Source organism: Haliotis asinina, chromosome 1 (genome assembly GCF_037392515.1).
Source record: "Haliotis asinina isolate JCU_RB_2024 chromosome 1, JCU_Hal_asi_v2, whole genome shotgun sequence".
Taxonomy (NCBI): domain Eukaryota; kingdom Metazoa; phylum Mollusca; class Gastropoda; order Lepetellida; family Haliotidae; genus Haliotis; species Haliotis asinina.
In genome coordinates this window covers 95,170,681-95,194,023 of record NC_090280.1, presented here as the reverse complement: position 1 = coordinate 95,194,023, position 23,343 = coordinate 95,170,681, and the positions used below count along the sequence as shown (strand labels likewise).

At 42.7% G+C, this 23,343-nt stretch overlaps 34 non-coding genes across 34 annotated transcripts; all 34 read left to right on the top strand.

The window, feature by feature from the left end:
* The first annotated feature begins 51 nt into the window (after positions 1 to 51).
* On the top strand, positions 52 to 125 carry Trnai-aau (transfer RNA isoleucine (anticodon AAU)). The gene has a single exon. It is a non-coding gene; the product is annotated as a tRNA-Ile (tRNA).
* A 581-nt stretch (positions 126 to 706) lies between these two features.
* On the top strand, positions 707 to 780 carry Trnai-aau (transfer RNA isoleucine (anticodon AAU)). The gene has a single exon. It is a non-coding gene; the product is annotated as a tRNA-Ile (tRNA).
* A 581-nt stretch (positions 781 to 1,361) lies between these two features.
* On the top strand, positions 1,362 to 1,435 carry Trnai-aau (transfer RNA isoleucine (anticodon AAU)). Its single transcript has one exon. It is a non-coding gene; the product is annotated as a tRNA-Ile (tRNA).
* Positions 1,436 to 2,016: 581 nt separating this feature from the next.
* Positions 2,017 to 2,090, top strand: Trnai-aau (transfer RNA isoleucine (anticodon AAU)). The gene has a single exon. It is a non-coding gene; the product is annotated as a tRNA-Ile (tRNA).
* A 593-nt stretch (positions 2,091 to 2,683) lies between these two features.
* Positions 2,684 to 2,757, top strand: Trnai-aau (transfer RNA isoleucine (anticodon AAU)). The gene has a single exon. It is a non-coding gene; the product is annotated as a tRNA-Ile (tRNA).
* Positions 2,758 to 3,336: 579 nt separating this feature from the next.
* Trnai-aau (transfer RNA isoleucine (anticodon AAU)) lies at positions 3,337 to 3,410 on the top strand. Its single transcript has one exon. It is a non-coding gene; the product is annotated as a tRNA-Ile (tRNA).
* A 581-nt stretch (positions 3,411 to 3,991) lies between these two features.
* Trnai-aau (transfer RNA isoleucine (anticodon AAU)) lies at positions 3,992 to 4,065 on the top strand. Its single transcript has one exon. It is a non-coding gene; the product is annotated as a tRNA-Ile (tRNA).
* Positions 4,066 to 4,658: 593 nt separating this feature from the next.
* Trnai-aau (transfer RNA isoleucine (anticodon AAU)) lies at positions 4,659 to 4,732 on the top strand. Its single transcript has one exon. It is a non-coding gene; the product is annotated as a tRNA-Ile (tRNA).
* A 593-nt stretch (positions 4,733 to 5,325) lies between these two features.
* Positions 5,326 to 5,399, top strand: Trnai-aau (transfer RNA isoleucine (anticodon AAU)). Its single transcript has one exon. It is a non-coding gene; the product is annotated as a tRNA-Ile (tRNA).
* Positions 5,400 to 5,992: 593 nt separating this feature from the next.
* Positions 5,993 to 6,066, top strand: Trnai-aau (transfer RNA isoleucine (anticodon AAU)). The gene has a single exon. It is a non-coding gene; the product is annotated as a tRNA-Ile (tRNA).
* Positions 6,067 to 6,659: 593 nt separating this feature from the next.
* Trnai-aau (transfer RNA isoleucine (anticodon AAU)) lies at positions 6,660 to 6,733 on the top strand. Its single transcript has one exon. It is a non-coding gene; the product is annotated as a tRNA-Ile (tRNA).
* A 581-nt stretch (positions 6,734 to 7,314) lies between these two features.
* Trnai-aau (transfer RNA isoleucine (anticodon AAU)) lies at positions 7,315 to 7,388 on the top strand. Its single transcript has one exon. It is a non-coding gene; the product is annotated as a tRNA-Ile (tRNA).
* A 593-nt stretch (positions 7,389 to 7,981) lies between these two features.
* On the top strand, positions 7,982 to 8,055 carry Trnai-aau (transfer RNA isoleucine (anticodon AAU)). The gene has a single exon. It is a non-coding gene; the product is annotated as a tRNA-Ile (tRNA).
* A 593-nt stretch (positions 8,056 to 8,648) lies between these two features.
* Positions 8,649 to 8,722, top strand: Trnai-aau (transfer RNA isoleucine (anticodon AAU)). Its single transcript has one exon. It is a non-coding gene; the product is annotated as a tRNA-Ile (tRNA).
* Positions 8,723 to 9,303: 581 nt separating this feature from the next.
* On the top strand, positions 9,304 to 9,377 carry Trnai-aau (transfer RNA isoleucine (anticodon AAU)). Its single transcript has one exon. It is a non-coding gene; the product is annotated as a tRNA-Ile (tRNA).
* A 593-nt stretch (positions 9,378 to 9,970) lies between these two features.
* Positions 9,971 to 10,044, top strand: Trnai-aau (transfer RNA isoleucine (anticodon AAU)). The gene has a single exon. It is a non-coding gene; the product is annotated as a tRNA-Ile (tRNA).
* A 581-nt stretch (positions 10,045 to 10,625) lies between these two features.
* Trnai-aau (transfer RNA isoleucine (anticodon AAU)) lies at positions 10,626 to 10,699 on the top strand. Its single transcript has one exon. It is a non-coding gene; the product is annotated as a tRNA-Ile (tRNA).
* A 593-nt stretch (positions 10,700 to 11,292) lies between these two features.
* Positions 11,293 to 11,366, top strand: Trnai-aau (transfer RNA isoleucine (anticodon AAU)). The gene has a single exon. It is a non-coding gene; the product is annotated as a tRNA-Ile (tRNA).
* Positions 11,367 to 11,947: 581 nt separating this feature from the next.
* Positions 11,948 to 12,021, top strand: Trnai-aau (transfer RNA isoleucine (anticodon AAU)). Its single transcript has one exon. It is a non-coding gene; the product is annotated as a tRNA-Ile (tRNA).
* Positions 12,022 to 12,614: 593 nt separating this feature from the next.
* Positions 12,615 to 12,688, top strand: Trnai-aau (transfer RNA isoleucine (anticodon AAU)). Its single transcript has one exon. It is a non-coding gene; the product is annotated as a tRNA-Ile (tRNA).
* A 593-nt stretch (positions 12,689 to 13,281) lies between these two features.
* Positions 13,282 to 13,355, top strand: Trnai-aau (transfer RNA isoleucine (anticodon AAU)). Its single transcript has one exon. It is a non-coding gene; the product is annotated as a tRNA-Ile (tRNA).
* Positions 13,356 to 13,950: 595 nt separating this feature from the next.
* Trnai-aau (transfer RNA isoleucine (anticodon AAU)) lies at positions 13,951 to 14,024 on the top strand. The gene has a single exon. It is a non-coding gene; the product is annotated as a tRNA-Ile (tRNA).
* A 595-nt stretch (positions 14,025 to 14,619) lies between these two features.
* On the top strand, positions 14,620 to 14,693 carry Trnai-aau (transfer RNA isoleucine (anticodon AAU)). The gene has a single exon. It is a non-coding gene; the product is annotated as a tRNA-Ile (tRNA).
* A 593-nt stretch (positions 14,694 to 15,286) lies between these two features.
* Trnai-aau (transfer RNA isoleucine (anticodon AAU)) lies at positions 15,287 to 15,360 on the top strand. The gene has a single exon. It is a non-coding gene; the product is annotated as a tRNA-Ile (tRNA).
* Positions 15,361 to 15,953: 593 nt separating this feature from the next.
* On the top strand, positions 15,954 to 16,027 carry Trnai-aau (transfer RNA isoleucine (anticodon AAU)). Its single transcript has one exon. It is a non-coding gene; the product is annotated as a tRNA-Ile (tRNA).
* Positions 16,028 to 16,620: 593 nt separating this feature from the next.
* On the top strand, positions 16,621 to 16,694 carry Trnai-aau (transfer RNA isoleucine (anticodon AAU)). Its single transcript has one exon. It is a non-coding gene; the product is annotated as a tRNA-Ile (tRNA).
* Positions 16,695 to 17,287: 593 nt separating this feature from the next.
* Positions 17,288 to 17,361, top strand: Trnai-aau (transfer RNA isoleucine (anticodon AAU)). The gene has a single exon. It is a non-coding gene; the product is annotated as a tRNA-Ile (tRNA).
* A 593-nt stretch (positions 17,362 to 17,954) lies between these two features.
* Positions 17,955 to 18,028, top strand: Trnai-aau (transfer RNA isoleucine (anticodon AAU)). Its single transcript has one exon. It is a non-coding gene; the product is annotated as a tRNA-Ile (tRNA).
* A 581-nt stretch (positions 18,029 to 18,609) lies between these two features.
* Trnai-aau (transfer RNA isoleucine (anticodon AAU)) lies at positions 18,610 to 18,683 on the top strand. The gene has a single exon. It is a non-coding gene; the product is annotated as a tRNA-Ile (tRNA).
* A 593-nt stretch (positions 18,684 to 19,276) lies between these two features.
* On the top strand, positions 19,277 to 19,350 carry Trnai-aau (transfer RNA isoleucine (anticodon AAU)). The gene has a single exon. It is a non-coding gene; the product is annotated as a tRNA-Ile (tRNA).
* A 593-nt stretch (positions 19,351 to 19,943) lies between these two features.
* On the top strand, positions 19,944 to 20,017 carry Trnai-aau (transfer RNA isoleucine (anticodon AAU)). Its single transcript has one exon. It is a non-coding gene; the product is annotated as a tRNA-Ile (tRNA).
* A 1,880-nt stretch (positions 20,018 to 21,897) lies between these two features.
* Trnai-aau (transfer RNA isoleucine (anticodon AAU)) lies at positions 21,898 to 21,971 on the top strand. Its single transcript has one exon. It is a non-coding gene; the product is annotated as a tRNA-Ile (tRNA).
* Positions 21,972 to 22,564: 593 nt separating this feature from the next.
* Trnai-aau (transfer RNA isoleucine (anticodon AAU)) lies at positions 22,565 to 22,638 on the top strand. Its single transcript has one exon. It is a non-coding gene; the product is annotated as a tRNA-Ile (tRNA).
* Positions 22,639 to 23,231: 593 nt separating this feature from the next.
* Trnai-aau (transfer RNA isoleucine (anticodon AAU)) lies at positions 23,232 to 23,305 on the top strand. The gene has a single exon. It is a non-coding gene; the product is annotated as a tRNA-Ile (tRNA).
* Positions 23,306 to 23,343: the final 38 nt, after the last annotated feature.

Below are 23,343 nucleotides of genomic sequence, written 5' to 3'. Positions count from 1 at the left end.
GGCCTTGTGGAAGGCGAATGTCTTGCTTATTATTCCCATGGTTGTTAAGATGGCCAATTAGCTCAGTTGGTTAGAGCGCCGTGCTAATAACGCGGATGTCATGGGTTCGAGCCCCATATTGGCCACGAAAGTTTTTGATGTTTTGCAATGCATTATTTCTCACAAATGGCCGTTTGTGTCTCTTTCCAGTATTTCCTGTTCTGAATGAGTTGGTGTTGAGACGCATATGAAGGCTTTTCCGGGATATAGCATATCTGATTTGCATTTCATTTTGAAACTTGAGCACCCAGTATAATAGACTAGCACAGAGAAGAAGTGTGTTCCTTCGCATAGTCGTGTGTATATATATACATATGTATAGGTTTTCTGGTTCATCCTTTTCCCTTTCTATTCTCATTGGTGAATAGTTCAATGTTCTTGTGGAAGACTACGTAAAAGTGCCAAGTTCCTTATATTTCTATCCAAGCCGTCAGAGGGCAAGGGTGTTTGTGAAGTTGATCTTCCGAAAACGAGGTGACCATGTATTGCGGACACATGTGTGATGTGTGTGTGCGTGTGTGGTGTAAGCAATCCATTTGCACAGAAAGACAAGTGCCCAGTACACGTGCATACATGTGTCGACCATGTTGCTTAACCGACAAGCTCAGCTTGTCAGGGCCTTGTGGAAGGCGAATGTCTTGCTTATTATTCCCATGGTTGTTAAGATGGCCGATTAGCTCAGTTGGTTAGAGCGCCGTGCTAATAACGCGGATGTCATGGGTTCGAGCCCCATATTGGCCACGAAAGTTTTTGATGTTTTGCAATGCATTATTTCTCACAAATGGCCGTTTGTGTCTCTTTCCAGTATTTCCTGTTCTGAATGAGTTGGTGTTGAGACGCATATGAAGGCTTTTCCGGGATATAGCATATCTGATTTGCATTTCATTTTGAAACTTGAGCACCCAGTATAATAGACTAGCACAGAGAAGGAGTGTGTTCCTTCGCATAGTCGTGTGTATATATATACATATGTATAGGTTTTCTGGTTCATCCTTTTCCCTTTCTATTCTCATTGGTGAATAGTTCAATGTTCTTGTGGAAGACTACGTAAAAGTGCCAAGTTCCTTATATTTCTATCCAAGCCGTCAGAGGGCAAGGGTGTTTGTGAAGTTGATCTTCCGAAAACGAGGTGACCATGTATTGCGGACACATGTGTGATGTGTGTGTGCGTGTGTGGTGTAAGCAATCCATTTGCACAGAAAGACAAGTGCCCAGTACACGTGCATACATGTGTCGACCATGTTGCTTAACCGACAAGCTCAGCTTGTCAGGGCCTTGTGGAAGGCGAATGTCTTGCTTATTATTCCCATGGTTGTTAAGATGGCCAATTAGCTCAGTTGGTTAGAGCGCCGTGCTAATAACGCGGATGTCATGGGTTCGAGCCCCATATTGGCCACGAAAGTTTTTGATGTTTTGCAATGCATTATTTCTCACAAATGGCCGTTTGTGTCTCTTTCCAGTATTTCCTGTTCTGAATGAGTTGGTGTTGAGACGCATATGAAGGCTTTTCCGGGATATAGCATATCTGATTTGCATTTCATTTTGAAACTTGAGCACCCAGTATAATAGACTAGCACAGAGAAGAAGTGTGTTCCTTCGCATAGTCGTGTGTATATATATACATATGTATAGGTTTTCTGGTTCATCCTTTTCCCTTTCTATTCTCATTGGTGAATAGTTCAATGTTCTTGTGGAAGACTACGTAAAAGTGCCAAGTTCCTTATATTTCTATCCAAGCCGTCAGAGGGCAAGGGTGTTTGTGAAGTTGATCTTCCGAAAACGAGGTGACCATGTATTGCGGACACATGTGTGATGTGTGTGTGCGTGTGTGGTGTAAGCAATCCATTTGCACAGAAAGACAAGTGCCCAGTACACGTGCATACATGTGTCGACCATGTTGCTTAACCGACAAGCTCAGCTTGTCAGGGCCTTGTGGAAGGCGAATGTCTTGCTTATTATTCCCATGGTTGTTAAGATGGCCGATTAGCTCAGTTGGTTAGAGCGCCGTGCTAATAACGCGGATGTCATGGGTTCGAGCCCCATATTGGCCACGAAAGTTTTTGATGTTTTGCAATGCATTATTTCTCACAAATGGCCGTTTGTGTCTCTTTCCAGTATTTCCTGTTCTGAATGAGTTGGTGTTGAGACGCATATGAAGGCTTTTCCGGGATATAGCATATCTGATTTGCATTTCATTTTGAAACTTGAGCACCCAGTATAATAGACTAGCACAGAGAAGGAGTGTGTTCCTTCGCATAGTCGTGTGTATATATATACATATGTATAGGTTTTCTGGTTCATCCTTTTCCCTTTCTATTCTCATTGGTGAATAGTTCAATGTTCTTGTGGAAGACTACGTAAAAGTGCCAAGTTCCTTATATTTCTATCCAAGCCGTCAGAGGGCAAGGGTGTTTGTGAAGTTTTGCATGATACTTATCTTCCGAAAACGAGGTGACCATGTATTGCGGACACATGTGTGATGTGTGTGTGCGTGTGTGGTGTAAGCAATCCATTTGCACAGAAAGACAAGTGCCCAGTACACGTGCATACATGTGTCGACCATGTTGCTTAACCGACAAGCTCAGCTTGTCAGGGCCTTGTGGAAGGCGAATGTCTTGCTTATTATTCCCATGGTTGTTAAGATGGCCGATTAGCTCAGTTGGTTAGAGCGCCGTGCTAATAACGCGGATGTCATGGGTTCGAGCCCCATATTGGCCACGAAAGTTTTTGATGTTTTGCAATGCATTATTTCTCACAAATGGCCGTTTGTGTCTCTTTCCAGTATTTCCTGTTCTGAATGAGTTGGTGTTGAGACGCATATGAAGGCTTTTCCGGGATATAGCATATCTGATTTGCATTTCATTTTGAAACTTGAGCACCCAGTATAATAGACTAGCACAGAGAAGGAGTGTTCCTTCGCATAGTCGTGTGTATATATATACATATGTATAGGTTTTCTGGTTCATCCTTTTCCCTTTCTATTCTCATTGGTGAATAGTTCAATGTTCTTGTGGAAGACTACGTAAAAGTGCCAAGTTCCTTATATTTCTATCCAAGCCGTCAGAGGGCAAGGGTGTTTGTGAAGTTGATCTTCCGAAAACGAGGTGACCATGTATTGCGGACACATGTGTGATGTGTGTGTGCGTGTGTGGTGTAAGCAATCCATTTGCACAGAAAGACAAGTGCCCAGTACACGTGCATACATGTGTCGACCATGTTGCTTAACCGACAAGCTCAGCTTGTCAGGGCCTTGTGGAAGGCGAATGTCTTGCTTATTATTCCCATGGTTGTTAAGATGGCCAATTAGCTCAGTTGGTTAGAGCGCCGTGCTAATAACGCGGATGTCATGGGTTCGAGCCCCATATTGGCCACGAAAGTTTTTGATGTTTTGCAATGCATTATTTCTCACAAATGGCCGTTTGTGTCTCTTTCCAGTATTTCCTGTTCTGAATGAGTTGGTGTTGAGACGCATATGAAGGCTTTTCCGGGATATAGCATATCTGATTTGCATTTCATTTTGAAACTTGAGCACCCAGTATAATAGACTAGCACAGAGAAGGAGTGTGTTCCTTCGCATAGTCGTGTGTATATATATACATATGTATAGGTTTTCTGGTTCATCCTTTTCCCTTTCTATTCTCATTGGTGAATAGTTCAATGTTCTTGTGGAAGACTACGTAAAAGTGCCAAGTTCCTTATATTTCTATCCAAGCCGTCAGAGGGCAAGGGTGTTTGTGAAGTTGATCTTCCGAAAACGAGGTGACCATGTATTGCGGACACATGTGTGATGTGTGTGTGCGTGTGTGGTGTAAGCAATCCATTTGCACAGAAAGACAAGTGCCCAGTACACGTGCATACATGTGTCGACCATGTTGCTTAACCGACAAGCTCAGCTTGTCAGGGCCTTGTGGAAGGCGAATGTCTTGCTTATTATTCCCATGGTTGTTAAGATGGCCGATTAGCTCAGTTGGTTAGAGCGCCGTGTTAATAACGCGGATGTCATGGGTTCGAGCCCCATATTGGCCACGAAAGTTTTTGATGTTTTGCAATGCATTATTTCTCACAAATGGCCGTTTGTGTCTCTTTCCAGTATTTCCTGTTCTGAATGAGTTGGTGTTGAGACGCATATGAAGGCTTTTCCGGGATATAGCATATCTGATTTGCATTTCATTTTGAAACTTGAGCACCCAGTATAATAGACTAGCACAGAGAAGGAGTGTGTTCCTTCGCATAGTCGTGTGTATATATATACATATGTATAGGTTTTCTGGTTCATCCTTTTCCCTTTCTATTCTCATTGGTGAATAGTTCAATGTTCTTGTGGAAGACTACGTAAAAGTGCCAAGTTCCTTATATTTCTATCCAAGCCGTCAGAGGGCAAGGGTGTTTGTGAAGTTTTGCATGATACTTATCTTCCGAAAACGAGGTGACCATGTATTGCGGACACATGTGTGATGTGTGTGTGCGTGTGTGGTGTAAGCAATCCATTTGCACAGAAAGACAAGTGCCCAGTACACGTGCATACATGTGTCGACCATGTTGCTTAACCGACAAGCTCAGCTTGTCAGGGCCTTGTGGAAGGCGAATGTCTTGCTTATTATTCCCATGGTTGTTAAGATGGCCAATTAGCTCAGTTGGTTAGAGCGCCGTGCTAATAACGCGGATGTCATGGGTTCGAGCCCCATATTGGCCACGAAAGTTTTTGATGTTTTGCAATGCATTATTTCTCACAAATGGCCGTTTGTGTCTCTTTCCAGTATTTCCTGTTCTGAATGAGTTGGTGTTGAGACGCATATGAAGGCTTTTCCGGGATATAGCATATCTGATTTGCATTTCATTTTGAAACTTGAGCACCCAGTATAATAGACTAGCACAGAGAAGGAGTGTGTTCCTTCGCATAGTCGTGTGTATATATATACATATGTATAGGTTTTCTGGTTCATCCTTTTCCCTTTCTATTCTCATTGGTGAATAGTTCAATGTTCTTGTGGAAGACTACGTAAAAGTGCCAAGTTCCTTATATTTCTATCCAAGCCGTCAGAGGGCAAGGGTGTTTGTGAAGTTTTGCATGATACTTATCTTCCGAAAACGAGGTGACCATGTATTGCGGACACATGTGTGATGTGTGTGTGCGTGTGTGGTGTAAGCAATCCATTTGCACAGAAAGACAAGTGCCCAGTACACGTGCATACATGTGTCGACCATGTTGCTTAACCGACAAGCTCAGCTTGTCAGGGCCTTGTGGAAGGCGAATGTCTTGCTTATTATTCCCATGGTTGTTAAGATGGCCGATTAGCTCAGTTGGTTAGAGCGCCGTGCTAATAACGCGGATGTCATGGGTTCGAGCCCCATATTGGCCACGAAAGTTTTTGATGTTTTGCAATGCATTATTTCTCACAAATGGCCGTTTGTGTCTCTTTCCAGTATTTCCTGTTCTGAATGAGTTGGTGTTGAGACGCATATGAAGGCTTTTCCGGGATATAGCATATCTGATTTGCATTTCATTTTGAAACTTGAGCACCCAGTATAATAGACTAGCACAGAGAAGGAGTGTGTTCCTTCGCATAGTCGTGTGTATATATATACATATGTATAGGTTTTCTGGTTCATCCTTTTCCCTTTCTATTCTCATTGGTGAATAGTTCAATGTTCTTGTGGAAGACTACGTAAAAGTGCCAAGTTCCTTATATTTCTATCCAAGCCGTCAGAGGGCAAGGGTGTTTGTGAAGTTTTGCATGATACTTATCTTCCGAAAACGAGGTGACCATGTATTGCGGACACATGTGTGATGTGTGTGTGCGTGTGTGGTGTAAGCAATCCATTTGCACAGAAAGACAAGTGCCCAGTACACGTGCATACATGTGTCGACCATGTTGCTTAACCGACAAGCTCAGCTTGTCAGGGCCTTGTGGAAGGCGAATGTCTTGCTTATTATTCCCATGGTTGTTAAGATGGCCGATTAGCTCAGTTGGTTAGAGCGCCGTGCTAATAACGCGGATGTCATGGGTTCGAGCCCCATATTGGCCACGAAAGTTTTTGATGTTTTGCAATGCATTATTTCTCACAAATGGCCGTTTGTGTCTCTTTCCAGTATTTCCTGTTCTGAATGAGTTGGTGTTGAGACGCATATGAAGGCTTTTCCGGGATATAGCATATCTGATTTGCATTTCATTTTGAAACTTGAGCACCCAGTATAATAGACTAGCACAGAGAAGGAGTGTGTTCCTTCGCATAGTCGTGTGTATATATATACATATGTATAGGTTTTCTGGTTCATCCTTTTCCCTTTCTATTCTCATTGGTGAATAGTTCAATGTTCTTGTGGAAGACTACGTAAAAGTGCCAAGTTCCTTATATTTCTATCCAAGCCGTCAGAGGGCAAGGGTGTTTGTGAAGTTTTGCATGATACTTATCTTCCGAAAACGAGGTGACCATGTATTGCGGACACATGTGTGATGTGTGTGTGCGTGTGTGGTGTAAGCAATCCATTTGCACAGAAAGACAAGTGCCCAGTACACGTGCATACATGTGTCGACCATGTTGCTTAACCGACAAGCTCAGCTTGTCAGGGCCTTGTGGAAGGCGAATGTCTTGCTTATTATTCCCATGGTTGTTAAGATGGCCGATTAGCTCAGTTGGTTAGAGCGCCGTGCTAATAACGCGGATGTCATGGGTTCGAGCCCCATATTGGCCACGAAAGTTTTTGATGTTTTGCAATGCATTATTTCTCACAAATGGCCGTTTGTGTCTCTTTCCAGTATTTCCTGTTCTGAATGAGTTGGTGTTGAGACGCATATGAAGGCTTTTCCGGGATATAGCATATCTGATTTGCATTTCATTTTGAAACTTGAGCACCCAGTATAATAGACTAGCACAGAGAAGGAGTGTGTTCCTTCGCGTAGTCGTGTGTATATATATACATATGTATAGGTTTTCTGGTTCATCCTTTTCCCTTTCTATTCTCATTGGTGAATAGTTCAATGTTCTTGTGGAAGACTACGTAAAAGTGCCAAGTTCCTTATATTTCTATCCAAGCCGTCAGAGGGCAAGGGTGTTTGTGAAGTTGATCTTCCGAAAACGAGGTGACCATGTATTGCGGACACATGTGTGATGTGTGTGTGCGTGTGTGGTGTAAGCAATCCATTTGCACAGAAAGACAAGTGCCCAGTACACGTGCATACATGTGTCGACCATGTTGCTTAACCGACAAGCTCAGCTTGTCAGGGCCTTGTGGAAGGCGAATGTCTTGCTTATTATTCCCATGGTTGTTAAGATGGCCGATTAGCTCAGTTGGTTAGAGCGCCGTGCTAATAACGCGGATGTCATGGGTTCGAGCCCCATATTGGCCACGAAAGTTTTTGATGTTTTGCAATGCATTATTTCTCACAAATGGCCGTTTGTGTCTCTTTCCAGTATTTCCTGTTCTGAATGAGTTGGTGTTGAGACGCATATGAAGGCTTTTCCGGGATATAGCATATCTGATTTGCATTTCATTTTGAAACTTGAGCACCCAGTATAATAGACTAGCACAGAGAAGAAGTGTGTTCCTTCGCATAGTCGTGTGTATATATATACATATGTATAGGTTTTCTGGTTCATCCTTTTCCCTTTCTATTCTCATTGGTGAATAGTTCAATGTTCTTGTGGAAGACTACGTAAAAGTGCCAAGTTCCTTATATTTCTATCCAAGCCGTCAGAGGGCAAGGGTGTTTGTGAAGTTTTGCATGATACTTATCTTCCGAAAAAGAGGTGACCATGTATTGCGGACACATGTGTGATGTGTGTGTGCGTGTGTGGTGTAAGCAATCCATTTGCACAGAAAGACAAGTGCCCAGTACACGTGCATACATGTGTCGACCATGTTGCTTAACCGACAAGCTCAGCTTGTCAGGGCCTTGTGGAAGGCGAATGTCTTGCTTATTATTCCCATGGTTGTTAAGATGGCCGATTAGCTCAGTTGGTTAGAGCGCCGTGCTAATAACGCGGATGTCATGGGTTCGAGCCCCATATTGGCCACGAAAGTTTTTGATGTTTTGCAATGCATTATTTCTCACAAATGGCCGTTTGTGTCTCTTTCCAGTATTTCCTGTTCTGAATGAGTTGGTGTTGAGACGCATATGAAGGCTTTTCCGGGATATAGCATATCTGATTTGCATTTCATTTTGAAACTTGAGCACCCAGTATAATAGACTAGCACAGAGAAGGAGTGTGTTCCTTCGCATAGTCGTGTGTATATATATACATATGTATAGGTTTTCTGGTTCATCCTTTTCCCTTTCTATTCTCATTGGTGAATAGTTCAATGTTCTTGTGGAAGACTACGTAAAAGTGCCAAGTTCCTTATATTTCTATCCAAGCCGTCAGAGGGCAAGGGTGTTTGTGAAGTTTTGCATGATACTTATCTTCCGAAAACGAGGTGACCATGTATTGCGGACACATGTGTGATGTGTGTGTGCGTGTGTGGTGTAAGCAATCCATTTGCACAGAAAGACAAGTGCCCAGTACACGTGCATACATGTGTCGACCATGTTGCTTAACCGACAAGCTCAGCTTGTCAGGGCCTTGTGGAAGGCGAATGTCTTGCTTATTATTCCCATGGTTGTTAAGATGGCCGATTAGCTCAGTTGGTTAGAGCGCCGTGCTAATAACGCGGATGTCATGGGTTCGAGCCCCATATTGGCCACGAAAGTTTTTGATGTTTTGCAATGCATTATTTCTCACAAATGGCCGTTTGTGTCTCTTTCCAGTATTTCCTGTTCTGAATGAGTTGGTGTTGAGACACATATGAAGGCTTTTCCGGGATATAGCATAGCTGATTTGCATTTCATTTTGAAACTTGAGCACCCAGTATAATAGACTAGCACAGAGAAGGAGTGTGTTCCTTCGCATAGTCGTGTGTATATATATACATATGTATAGGTTTTCTGGTTCATCCTTTTCCCTTTCTATTCTCATTGGTGAATAGTTCAATGTTCTTGTGGAAGACTACGTAAAAGTGCCAAGTTCCTTATATTTCTATCCAAGCCGTCAGAGGGCAAGGGTGTTTGTGAAGTTGATCTTCCGAAAAAGAGGTGACCATGTATTGCGGACACATGTGTGATGTGTGTGTGCGTGTGTGGTGTAAGCAATCCATTTGCACAGAAAGACAAGTGCCCAGTACACGTGCATACATGTGTCGACCATGTTGCTTAACCGACAAGCTCAGCTTGTCAGGGCCTTGTGGAAGGCGAATGTCTTGCTTATTATTCCCATGGTTGTTGAGATGGCCGATTAGCTCAGTTGGTTAGAGCGCCGTGCTAATAACGCGGATGTCATGGGTTCGAGCCCCATATTGGCCACGAAAGTTTTTGATGTTTTGCAATGCATTATTTCTCACAAATGGCCGTTTGTGTCTCTTTCCAGTATTTCCTGTTCTGAATGAGTTGGTGTTGAGACACATATGAAGGCTTTTCCGGGATATAGCATAGCTGATTTGCATTTCATTTTGAAACTTGAGCACCCAGTATAATAGACTAGCACAGAGAAGGAGTGTGTTCCTTCGCATAGTCGTGTGTATATATATACATATGTATAGGTTTTCTGGTTCATCCTTTTCCCTTTCTATTCTCATTGGTGAATAGTTCAATGTTCTTGTGGAAGACTACGTAAAAGTGCCAAGTTCCTTATATTTCTATCCAAGCCGTCAGAGGGCAAGGGTGTTTGTGAAGTTTTGCATGATACTTATCTTCCGAAAACGAGGTGACCATGTATTGCGGACACATGTGTGATGTGTGTGTGCGTGTGTGGTGTAAGCAATCCATTTGCACAGAAAGACAAGTGCCCAGTACACGTGCATACATGTGTCGACCATGTTGCTTAACCGACAAGCTCAGCTTGTCAGGGCCTTGTGGAAGGCGAATGTCTTGCTTATTATTCCCATGGTTGTTAAGATGGCCGATTAGCTCAGTTGGTTAGAGCGCCGTGCTAATAACGCGGATGTCATGGGTTCGAGCCCCATATTGGCCACGAAAGTTTTTGATGTTTTGCAATGCATTATTTCTCACAAATGGCCGTTTGTGTCTCTTTCCAGTATTTCCTGTTCTGAATGAGTTGGTGTTGAGACACATATGAAGGCTTTTCCGGGATATAGCATAGCTGATTTGCATTTCATTTTGAAACTTGAGCACCCAGTATAATAGACTAGCACAGAGAAGGAGTGTGTTCCTTCGCATAGTCGTGTGTATATATATACATATGTATAGGTTTTCTGGTTCATCCTTTTCCCTTTCTATTCTCATTGGTGAATAGTTCAATGTTCTTGTGGAAGACTACGTAAAAGTGCCAAGTTCCTTATATTTCTATCCAAGCCGTCAGAGGGCAAGGGTGTTTGTGAAGTTGATCTTCCGAAAAAGAGGTGACCATGTATTGCGGACACATGTGTGATGTGTGTGTGCGTGTGTGGTGTAAGCAATCCATTTGCACAGAAAGACAAGTGCCCAGTACACGTGCATACATGTGTCGACCATGTTGCTTAACCGACAAGCTCAGCTTGTCAGGGCCTTGTGGAAGGCGAATGTCTTGCTTATTATTCCCATGGTTGTTGAGATGGCCGATTAGCTCAGTTGGTTAGAGCGCCGTGCTAATAACGCGGATGTCATGGGTTCGAGCCCCATATTGGCCACGAAAGTTTTTGATGTTTTGCAATGCATTATTTCTCACAAATGGCCGTTTGTGTCTCTTTCCAGTATTTCCTGTTCTGAATGAGTTGGTGTTGAGACGCATATGAAGGCTTTTCCGGGATATAGCATATCTGATTTGCATTTCATTTTGAAACTTGAGCACCCAGTATAATAGACTAGCACAGAGAAGGAGTGTGTTCCTTCGCATAGTCGTGTGTATATATATACATATGTATAGGTTTTCTGGTTCATCCTTTTCCCTTTCTATTCTCATTGGTGAATAGTTCAATGTTCTTGTGGAAGACTACGTAAAAGTGCCAAGTTCCTTATATTTCTATCCAAGCCGTCAGAGGGCAAGGGTGTTTGTGAAGTTTTGCATGATACTTATCTTCCGAAAACGAGGTGACCATGTATTGCGGACACATGTGTGATGTGTGTGTGCGTGTGTGGTGTAAGCAATCCATTTGCACAGAAAGACAAGTGCCCAGTACACGTGCATACATGTGTCGACCATGTTGCTTAACCGACAAGCTCAGCTTGTCAGGGCCTTGTGGAAGGCGAATGTCTTGCTTATTATTCCCATGGTTGTTAAGATGGCCGATTAGCTCAGTTGGTTAGAGCGCCGTGCTAATAACGCGGATGTCATGGGTTCGAGCCCCATATTGGCCACGAAAGTTTTTGATGTTTTGCAATGCATTATTTCTCACAAATGGCCGTTTGTGTCTCTTTCCAGTATTTCCTGTTCTGAATGAGTTGGTGTTGAGACGCATATGAAGGCTTTTCCGGGATATAGCATATCTGATTTGCATTTCATTTTGAAACTTGAGCACCCAGTATAATAGACTAGCACAGAGAAGGAGTGTGTTCCTTCGCATAGTCGTGTGTATATATATACATATGTATAGGTTTTCTGGTTCATCCTTTTCCCTTTCTATTCTCATTGGTGAATAGTTCAATGTTCTTGTGGAAGACTACGTAAAAGTGCCAAGTTCCTTATATTTCTATCCAAGCCGTCAGAGGGCAAGGGTGTTTGTGAAGTTGATCTTCCGAAAAAGAGGTGACCATGTATTGCGGACACATGTGTGATGTGTGTGTGCGTGTGTGGTGTAAGCAATCCATTTGCACAGAAAGACAAGTGCCCAGTACACGTGCATACATGTGTCGACCATGTTGCTTAACCGACAAGCTCAGCTTGTCAGGGCCTTGTGGAAGGCGAATGTCTTGCTTATTATTCCCATGGTTGTTGAGATGGCCGATTAGCTCAGTTGGTTAGAGCGCCGTGCTAATAACGCGGATGTCATGGGTTCGAGCCCCATATTGGCCACGAAAGTTTTTGATGTTTTGCAATGCATTATTTCTCACAAATGGCCGTTTGTGTCTCTTTCCAGTATTTCCTGTTCTGAATGAGTTGGTGTTGAGACGCATATGAAGGCTTTTCCGGGATATAGCATATCTGATTTGCATTTCATTTTGAAACTTGAGCACCCAGTATAATAGACTAGCACAGAGAAGGAGTGTGTTCCTTCGCATAGTCGTGTGTATATATATACATATGTATAGGTTTTCTGGTTCATCCTTTTCCCTTTCTATTCTCATTGGTGAATAGTTCAATGTTCTTGTGGAAGACTACGTAAAAGTGCCAAGTTCCTTATATTTCTATCCAAGCCGTCAGAGGGCAAGGGTGTTTGTGAAGTTTTGCATGATACTTATCTTCCGAAAACGAGGTGACCATGTATTGCGGACACATGTGTGATGTGTGTGTGCGTGTGTGGTGTAAGCAATCCATTTGCACAGAAAGACAAGTGCCCAGTACACGTGCATACATGTGTCGACCATGTTGCTTAACCGACAAGCTCAGCTTGTCAGGGCCTTGTGGAAGGCGAATGTCTTGCTTATTATTCCCATGGTTGTTAAGATGGCCGATTAGCTCAGTTGGGTAGAGCGCCGTGCTAATAACGCGGATGTCATGGGTTCGAGCCCCATATTGGCCACGAAAGTTTTTGATGTTTTGCAATGCATTATTTCTCACAAATGGCCGTTTGTGTCTCTTTCCAGTATTTCCTGTTCTGAATGAGTTGGTGTTGAGACGCATATGAAGGCTTTTCCGGGATATAGCATATCTGATTTGCATTTCATTTTGAAACTTGAGCACCCAGTATAATAGACTAGCACAGAGAAGGAGTGTGTTCCTTCGCATAGTCGTGTGTATATATATACATATGTATAGGTTTTCTGGTTCATCCTTTTCCCTTTCTATTCTCATTGGTGAATAGTTCAATGTTCTTGTGGAAGACTACGTAAAAGTGCCAAGTTCCTTATATTTCTATCCAAGCCGTCAGAGGGCAAGGGTGTTTGTGAAGTTTTGCATGATACTTATCTTCCGAAAACGAGGTGACCATGTATTGCGGACACATGTGTGATGTGTGTGTGCGTGTGTGGTGTAAGCAATCCATTTGCACAGAAAGACAAGTGCCCAGTACACGTGCATACATGTGTCGACCATGTTGCTTAACCGACAAGCTCAGCTTGTCAGGGCCTTGTGGAAGGCGAATGTCTTGCTTATTATTCCCATGGTTGTTAAGATGGCCGATTAGCTCAGTTGGTTAGAGCGCCGTGCTAATAACGCGGATGTCATGGGTTCGAGCCCCATATTGGCCACGAAAGTTTTTGATGTTTTGCAATGCATTATTTCTCACAAATGGCCGTTTGTGTCTCTTTCCAGTATTTCCTGTTCTGAATGAGTTGGTGTTGAGACGCATATGAAGGCTTTTCCGGGATATAGCATATCTGATTTGCATTTCATTTTGAAACTTGAGCACCCAGTATAATAGACTAGCACAGAGAAGGAGTGTGTTCCTTCGCATAGTCGTGTGTATATATATATACATATGTATAGGTTTTCTGGTTCATCCTTTTCCCTTTCTATTCTCATTGGTGAATAGTTCAATGTTCTTGTGGAAGACTACGTAAAAGTGCCAAGTTCCTTATATTTCTATCCAAGCCGTCAGAGGGCAAGGGTGTTTGTGAAGTTTTGCATGATACTTATCTTCCGAAAACGAGGTGACCATGTATTGCGGACACATGTGTGATGTGTGTGTGCGTGTGTGGTGTAAGCAATCCATTTGCACAGAAAGACAAGTGCCCAGTACACGTGCATACATGTGTCGACCATGTTGCTTAACCGACAAGCTCAGCTTGTCAGGGCCTTGTGGAAGGCGAATGTCTTGCTTATTATTCCCATGGTTGTTAAGATGGCCGATTAGCTCAGTTGGTTAGAGCGCCGTGCTAATAACGCGGATGTCATGGGTTCGAGCCCCATATTGGCCACGAAAGTTTTTGATGTTTTGCAATGCATTATTTCTCACAAATGGCCGTTTGTGTCTCTTTCCAGTATTTCCTGTTCTGAATGAGTTGGTGTTGAGACGCATATGAAGGCTTTTCCGGGATATAGCATATCTGATTTGCATTTCATTTTGAAACTTGAGCACCCAGTATAATAGACTAGCACAGAGAAGGAGTGTGTTCCTTCGCATAGTCGTGTGTATATATATATACATATGTATAGGTTTTCTGGTTCATCCTTTTCCCTTTCTATTCTCATTGGTGAATAGTTCAATGTTCTTGTGGAAGACTACGTAAAAGTGCCAAGTTCCTTATATTTCTATCCAAGCCGTCAGAGGGCAAGGGTGTTTGTGAAGTTTTGCATGATACTTATCTTCCGAAAACGAGGTGACCATGTATTGCGGACACATGTGTGATGTGTGTGTGCGTGTGTGGTGTAAGCAATCCATTTGCACAGAAAGACAAGTGCCCAGTACACGTGCATACATGTGTCGACCATGTTGCTTAACCGACAAGCTCAGCTTGTCAGGGCCTTGTGGAAGGCGAATGTCTTGCTTATTATTCCCATGGTTGTTAAGATGGCCGATTAGCTCAGTTGGTTAGAGCGCCGTGCTAATAACGCGGATGTCATGGGTTCGAGCCCCATATTGGCCACGAAAGTTTTTGATGTTTTGCAATGCATTATTTCTCACAAATGGCCGTTTGTGTCTCTTTCCAGTATTTCCTGTTCTGAATGAGTTGGTGTTGAGACGCATATGAAGGCTTTTCCGGGATATAGCATATCTGATTTGCATTTCATTTTGAAACTTGAGCACCCAGTATAATAGACTAGCACAGAGAAGGAGTGTGTTCCTTCGCATAGTCGTGTGTATATATATACATATGTATAGGTTTTCTGGTTCATCCTTTTCCCTTTCTATTCTCATTGGTGAATAGTTCAATGTTCTTGTGGAAGACTACGTAAAAGTGCCAAGTTCCTTATATTTCTATCCAAGCCGTCAGAGGGCAAGGGTGTTTGTGAAGTTTTGCATGATACTTATCTTCCGAAAACGAGGTGACCATGTATTGCGGACACATGTGTGATGTGTGTGTGCGTGTGTGGTGTAAGCAATCCATTTGCACAGAAAGACAAGTGCCCAGTACACGTGCATACATGTGTCGACCATGTTGCTTAACCGACAAGCTCAGCTTGTCAGGGCCTTGTGGAAGGCGAATGTCTTGCTTATTATTCCCATGGTTGTTAAGATGGCCGATTAGCTCAGTTGGGTAGAGCGCCGTGCTAATAACGCGGATGTCATGGGTTCGAGCCCCATATTGGCCACGAAAGTTTTTGATGTTTTGCAATGCATTATTTCTCACAAATGGCCGTTTGTGTCTCTTTCCAGTATTTCCTGTTCTGAATGAGTTGGTGTTGAGACGCATATGAAGGCTTTTCCGGGATATAGCATATCTGATTTGCATTTCATTTTGAAACTTGAGCACCCAGTATAATAGACTAGCACAGAGAAGGAGTGTGTTCCTTCGCATAGTCGTGTGTATATATATACATATGTATAGGTTTTCTGGTTCATCCTTTTCCCTTTCTATTCTCATTGGTGAATAGTTCAATGTTCTTGTGGAAGACTACGTAAAAGTGCCAAGTTCCTTATATTTCTATCCAAGCCGTCAGAGGGCAAGGGTGTTTGTGAAGTTTTGCATGATACTTATCTTCCGAAAACGAGGTGACCATGTATTGCGGACACATGTGTGATGTGTGTGTGCGTGTGTGGTGTAAGCAATCCATTTGCACAGAAAGACAAGTGCCCAGTACACGTGCATACATGTGTCGACCATGTTGCTTAACCGACAAGCTCAGCTTGTCAGGGCCTTGTGGAAGGCGAATGTCTTGCTTATTATTCCCATGGTTGTTAAGATGGCCGATTAGCTCAGTTGGTTAGAGCGCCGTGCTAATAACGCGGATGTCATGGGTTCGAGCCCCATATTGGCCACGAAAGTTTTTGATGTTTTGCAATGCATTATTTCTCACAAATGGCCGTTTGTGTCTCTTTCCAGTATTTCCTGTTCTGAATGAGTTGGTGTTGAGACGCATATGAAGGCTTTTCCGGGATATAGCATATCTGATTTGCATTTCATTTTGAAACTTGAGCACCCAGTATAATAGACTAGCACAGAGAAGGAGTGTGTTCCTTCGCATAGTCGTGTGTATATATATACATATGTATAGGTTTTCTGGTTCATCCTTTTCCCTTTCTATTCTCATTGGTGAATAGTTCAATGTTCTTGTGGAAGACTACGTAAAAGTGCCAAGTTCCTTATATTTCTATCCAAGCCGTCAGAGGGCAAGGGTGTTTGTGAAGTTTTGCATGATACTTATCTTCCGAAAACGAGGTGACCATGTATTGCGGACACATGTGTGATGTGTGTGTGCGTGTGTGGTGTAAGCAATCCATTTGCACAGAAAGACAAGTGCCCAGTACACGTGCATACATGTGTCGACCATGTTGCTTAACCGACAAGCTCAGCTTGTCAGGGCCTTGTGGAAGGCGAATGTCTTGCTTATTATTCCCATGGTTGTTAAGATGGCCGATTAGCTCAGTTGGTTAGAGCGCCGTGCTAATAACGCGGATGTCATGGGTTCGAGCCCCATATTGGCCACGAAAGTTTTTGATGTTTTGCAATGCATTATTTCTCACAAATGGCCGTTTGTGTCTCTTTCCAGTATTTCCTGTTCTGAATGAGTTGGTGTTGAGACGCATATGAAGGCTTTTCCGGGATATAGCATATCTGATTTGCATTTCATTTTGAAACTTGAGCACCCAGTATAATAGACTAGCACAGAGAAGGAGTGTGTTCCTTCGCATAGTCGTGTGTATATATATACATATGTATAGGTTTTCTGGTTCATCCTTTTCCCTTTCTATTCTCATTGGTGAATAGTTCAATGTTCTTGTGGAAGACTACGTAAAAGTGCCAAGTTCCTTATATTTCTATCCAAGCCGTCAGAGGGCAAGGGTGTTTGTGAAGTTTTGCATGATACTTATCTTCCGAAAACGAGGTGACCATGTATTGCGGACACATGTGTGATGTGTGTGTGCGTGTGTGGTGTAAGCAATCCATTTGCACAGAAAGACAAGTGCCCAGTACACGTGCATACATGTGTCGACCATGTTGCTTAACCGACAAGCTCAGCTTGTCAGGGCCTTGTGGAAGGCGAATGTCTTGCTTATTATTCCCATGGTTGTTAAGATGGCCGATTAGCTCAGTTGGGTAGAGCGCCGTGCTAATAACGCGGATGTCATGGGTTCGAGCCCCATATTGGCCACGAAAGTTTTTGATGTTTTGCAATGCATTATTTCTCACAAATGGCCGTTTGTGTCTCTTTCCAGTATTTCCTGTTCTGAATGAGTTGGTGTTGAGACGCATATGAAGGCTTTTCCGGGATATAGCATATCTGATTTGCATTTCATTTTGAAACTTGAGCACCCAGTATAATAGACTAGCACAGAGAAGGAGTGTGTTCCTTCGCATAGTCGTGTGTATATATATACATATGTATAGGTTTTCTGGTTCATCCTTTTCCCTTTCTATTCTCATTGGTGAATAGTTCAATGTTCTTGTGGAAGACTACGTAAAAGTGCCAAGTTCCTTATATTTCTATCCAAGCCGTCAGAGGGCAAGGGTGTTTGTGAAGTTTTGCATGATACTTATCTTCCGAAAACGAGGTGACCATGTATTGCGGACACATGTGTGATGTGTGTGTGCGTGTGTGGTGTAAGCAATCCATTTGCACAGAAAGACAAGTGCCCAGTACACGTGCATACATGTGTCGACCATGTTGCTTAACCGACAAGCTCAGCTTGTCAGGGCCTTGTGGAAGGCGAATGTCTTGCTTATTATTCCCATGGTTGTTAAGATGGCCGATTAGCTCAGTTGGTTAGAGCGCCGTGCTAATAATGCGGATGTCATGGGTTCGAGCCCCATATTGGCCACGAAAGTTTTTGATGTTTTGCAATGCATTATTTCTCACAAATGGCCGTTTGTGTCTCTTTCCAGTATTTCCTGTTCTGAATGAGTTGGTGTTGAGACGCATATGAAGGCTTTTCCGGGATATAGCATATCTGATTTGCATTTCATTTTGAAACTTGAGCACCCAGTATAATAGACTAGCACAGAGAAGGAGTGTGTTCCTTCGCATAGTCGTGTGTATATATATACATATGTATAGGTTTTCTGGTTCATCCTTTTCCCTTTCTATTCTCATTGGTGAATAGTTCAATGTTCTTGTGGAAGACTACGTAAAAGTGCCAAGTTCCTTATATTTCTATCCAAGCCGTCAGAGGGCAAGGGTGTTTGTGAAGTTGATCTTCCAAAAACGAGGTGACCATGTATTGCGGACACATGTGTGATGTGTGTGTGCGTGTGTGGTGTAAGCAATCCATTTGCACAGAAAGACAAGTGCCCAGTACACGTGCATACATGTGTCGACCATGTTGCTTAACCGACAAGCTCAGCTTGTCAGGGCCTTGTGGAAGGCGAATGTCTTGCTTATTATTCCCATGGTTGTTAAGATGGCCGATTAGCTCAGTTGGTTAGAGCGCCGTGCTAATAACGCGGATGTCATGGGTTCGAGCCCCATATTGGCCACGAAAGTTTTTGATGTTTTGCAATGCATTATTTCTCACAAATGGCCGTTTGTGTCTCTTTCCAGTATTTCCTGTTCTGAATGAGTTGGTGTTGAGACGCATATGAAGGCTTTTCCGGGATATAGCATATCTGATTTGCATTTCATTTTGAAACTTGAGCACCCAGTATAATAGACTAGCACAGAGAAGAAGTGTGTTCCTTCGCATAGTCGTGTGTATATATATACATATGTATAGGTTTTCTGGTTCATCCTTTTCCCTTTCTATTCTCATTGGTGAATAGTTCAATGTTCTTGTGGAAGACTACGTAAAAGTGCCAAGTTCCTTATATTTCTATCCAAGCCGTCAGAGGGCAAGGGTGTTTGTGAAGTTTTGCATGATACTTATCTTCCGAAAAAGAGGTGACCATGTATTGCGGACACATGTGTGATGTGTGTGTGCGTGTGTGGTGTAAGCAATCCATTTGCACAGAAAGACAAGTGCCCAGTACACGTGCATACATGTGTCGACCATGTTGCTTAACCGACAAGCTCAGCTTGTCAGGGCCTTGTGGAAGGCGAATGTCTTGCTTATTATTCCCATGGTTGTTAAGATGGCCGATTAGCTCAGTTGGTTAGAGCGCCGTGCTAATAAGGCGGATGTCATGGGTTCGAGCCCCATATTGGCCACGAAAGTTTTTGATGTTTTGCAATGCATTATTTCTCACAAATGGCCGTTTGTGTCTCTTTCCAGTATTTCCTGTTCTGAATGAGTTGGTGTTGAGACGCATATGAAGGCTTTTCCGGGATATAGCATATCTGATTTGCATTTCATTTTGAAACTTGAGCACCCAGTATAATAGACTAGCACAGAGAAGGAGTGTGTTCCTTCGCATAGTCGTGTGTATATATATACATATGTATAGGTTTTCTGGTTCATCCTTTTCCCTTTCTATTCTCATTGGTGAATAGTTCAATGTTCTTGTGGAAGACTACGTAAAAGTGCCAAGTTCCTTATATTTCTATCCAAGCCGTCAGAGGGCAAGGGTGTTTGTGAAGTTTTGCATGATACTTATCTTCCGAAAACGAGGTGACCATGTATTGCGGACACATGTGTGATGTGTGTGTGCGTGTGTGGTGTAAGCAATCCATTTGCACAGAAAGACAAGTGCCCAGTACACGTGCATACATGTGTCGACCATGTTGCTTAACCGACAAGCTCAGCTTGTCAGGGCCTTGTGGAAGGCGAATGTCTTGCTTATTATTCCCATGGTTGTTAAGATGGCCGATTAGCTCAGTTGGTTAGAGCGCCGTGCTAATAACGCGGATGTCATGGGTTCGAGACCCATATTGGCCACGAAAGTTTTTGATGTTTTGCAATGCATTATTTCTCACAAATGGCCGTTTGTGTCTCTTTCCAGTATTTCCTGTTCTGAATGAGTTGGTGTTGAGACACATATGAAGGCTTTTCCGGGATATAGCATAGCTGATTTGCATTTCATTTTGAAACTTGAGCACCCAGTATAATAGACTAGCACAGAGAAGGAGTGTGTTCCTTCGCATAGTCGTGTGTATATATAGTCTGGTTCATAATTATTGAGAATTTTTCTTCTTACTTTGAGCTATCTTAACACCTCAACTGATTCACTGATACTTAAAACTAAGTAATGGTATAAGGGAGGTAACTCATCTTGGCCTACTGAGTATAGTACAATTTGAGTTACCCCCCCTGAATTTGTAGCAGACGTCATTTTCCTCAGCACTGTCAACAATGTCTGCTGAAGATAAAAGAAGGTTGATTTTTGAGTTGTGTAATCAAGGAATTGATGATGTAAATACATTGGCAGAGAGAACAGGAACTCCTCTTTCTACTGTGTATAGGATTAGGAAGAATTTTAAAGAGGGAAAGGATTTTGGGCACCAGAAAGGAGCAGGGAGACCCAGAAAATTGGACTTCTCAGATCGCGTCCGGCTGGGAATTTTAGCGTCTAAAAAGCAAAGGGCAAGCATCTCCAACATCAGGTATGAAATGATAGAAAGGGGATCAACAGTTGTATCAAAATCTACAGTTAGAAGAAATTTGATTGATCTTGGATGGGAGAAAAAGACTGGAATTCCTTCTCCTCTCATGAAACAAGAACATAAAGACAGGCGTATTGAGTGGTGTTTGGCACATGAAAACTTTGACTGAGAAAATGTGATTTTTACTGATGAAAGCTCAATATGGGTATATCCCAGTAATGTGAAAATATGGACAAAGTCTGCGTCAGCACCGTTGTATCGACGACCTAAATACAGCCCAAAGTTTCATGTATGGGGAGGGATATCCTTATTAGGAACGACCCCGCTGCGTGTGTTTGAGGGAAATCTGACAAGTCAACGCTACACTAACATATTAGATAATTTTCTCCTTCCAAGTGCACATGTGTTTTATGGAAATGACTGGATTTTGCAGCAAGATAATGATCCTAAACACACCGCAAAACATGCCAAGCAGTGGTTTCAGGAGAAAAATGTGACTGCATTACCATTTCCTGCATATAGTCCTGACTTAAATCCCATTGAGAACACTTGGGGGATGATGAAGGAATGTGTGAATCAAAAGGGGTTGACAAAAATTGAAGACATGAAGAGAGAAGTGGTCCTATACTGGGACAGCATAACTCACGAGACACTAACCTCTCTGATAGGAAGTATGCCTACCCGTCTTAGACTGTGCCGTGAAGCTCAAGGAGACTTGATAAAATATTAAATTGTTACCTACACAACATGAAAAGGTCAGTTCACTTTCACAATACATTCAATTTTATCTGATTTGTTCTCGTTTAATAATATGAAATGCTTTAGCTATTCTCAATAATTTTGAACCATACTGTATATACATATGTATAGGTTTTCTGGTTCATCCTTTTCCCTTTCTATTCTCATTGGTGAATAGTTCAATGTTCTTGTGGAAGACTACGTAAAAGCGCCAAGTTCCTTATATTTCTATCCAAGCCGTCAGAGGGCAAGGGTGTTTGTGAAGTTGATCTTCCGAAAAAGAGGTGACCATGTATTGCGGACACATGTGTGATGTGTGTGTGCGTGTGTGGTGTAAGCAATCCATTTGCACAGAAAGACAAGTGCCCAGTACACGTGCATACATGTGTCGACCATGTTGCTTAACCGACAAGCTCAGCTTGTCAGGGCCTTGTGGAAGGCGAATGTCTTGCTTATTATTCCCATGGTTGTTGAGATGGCCGATTAGCTCAGTTGGTTAGAGCGCCGTGCTAATAACGCGGATGTCATGGGTTCGAGCCCCATATTGGCCACGAAAGTTTTTGATGTTTTGCAATGCATTATTTCTCACAAATGGCCGTTTGTGTCTCTTTCCAGTATTTCCTGTTCTGAATGAGTTGGTGTTGAGACGCATATGAAGGCTTTTCCGGGATATAGCATATCTGATTTGCATTTCATTTTGAAACTTGAGCACCCAGTATAATAGACTAGCACAGAGAAGGAGTGTGTTCCTTCGCATAGTCGTGTGTATATATATACATATGTATAGGTTTTCTGGTTCATCCTTTTCCCTTTCTATTCTCATTGGTGAATAGTTCAATGTTCTTGTGGAAGACTACGTAAAAGTGCCAAGTTCCTTATATTTCTATCCAAGCCGTCAGAGGGCAAGGGTGTTTGTGAAGTTTTGCATGATACTTATCTTCCGAAAACGAGGTGACCATGTATTGCGGACACATGTGTGATGTGTGTGTGCGTGTGTGGTGTAAGCAATCCATTTGCACAGAAAGACAAGTGCCCAGTACACGTGCATACATGTGTCGACCATGTTGCTTAACCGACAAGCTCAGCTTGTCAGGGCCTTGTGGAAGGCGAATGTCTTGCTTATTATTCCCATGGTTGTTAAGATGGCCGATTAGCTCAGTTGGTTAGAGCGCCGTGCTAATAACGCGGATGTCATGGGTTCGAGCCCCATATTGGCCACGAAAGTTTTTGATGTTTTGCAATGCATTATTTCTCACAAATGGCCGTTTGTGTCTCTTTCCAGTATTTCCTGTTCTGAATGAGTTGGTGTTGAGACGCATATGAAGGCTTTTCCGGGATATAGCATATCTGATTTGCATTTCATTTTGAAACTTGAGCACCCAGTATAATAGACTAGCACAGAGAAGGAGTGTGTTCCTTCGCATAGTCGTGTGTATATATATACATATGTATAGGTTTTCTGGTTCATCCTTTTCCCTTTCTATTCTCATTGGTGAATAGTTCAATGTTCTTGTGGAAGACTACGTAAAAGTGCCAAGTTCCTTATATTTCTATCCAAGCCGTCAGAGGGCAAGGGTGTTTGTGAAGTTTTGCATGATACTTATCTTCCGAAAACGAGGTGACCATGTATTGCGGACACATGTGTGATGTGTGTGTGCGTGTGTGGTGTAAGCAATCCATTTGCACAGAAAGACAAGTGCCCAGTACACGTGCATACATGTGTCGACCATGTTGCTTAACCGACAAGCTCAGCTTGTCAGGGCCTTGTGGAAGGCGAATGTCTTGCTTATTATTCCCATGGTTGTTAAGATGGCCGATTAGCTCAGTTGGTTAGAGCGCCGTGCTAATAACGCGGATGTCATGGGTTCGAGCCCCATATTGGCCACGAAAGTTTTTGATGTTTTGCAATGCATTATTTCTCAC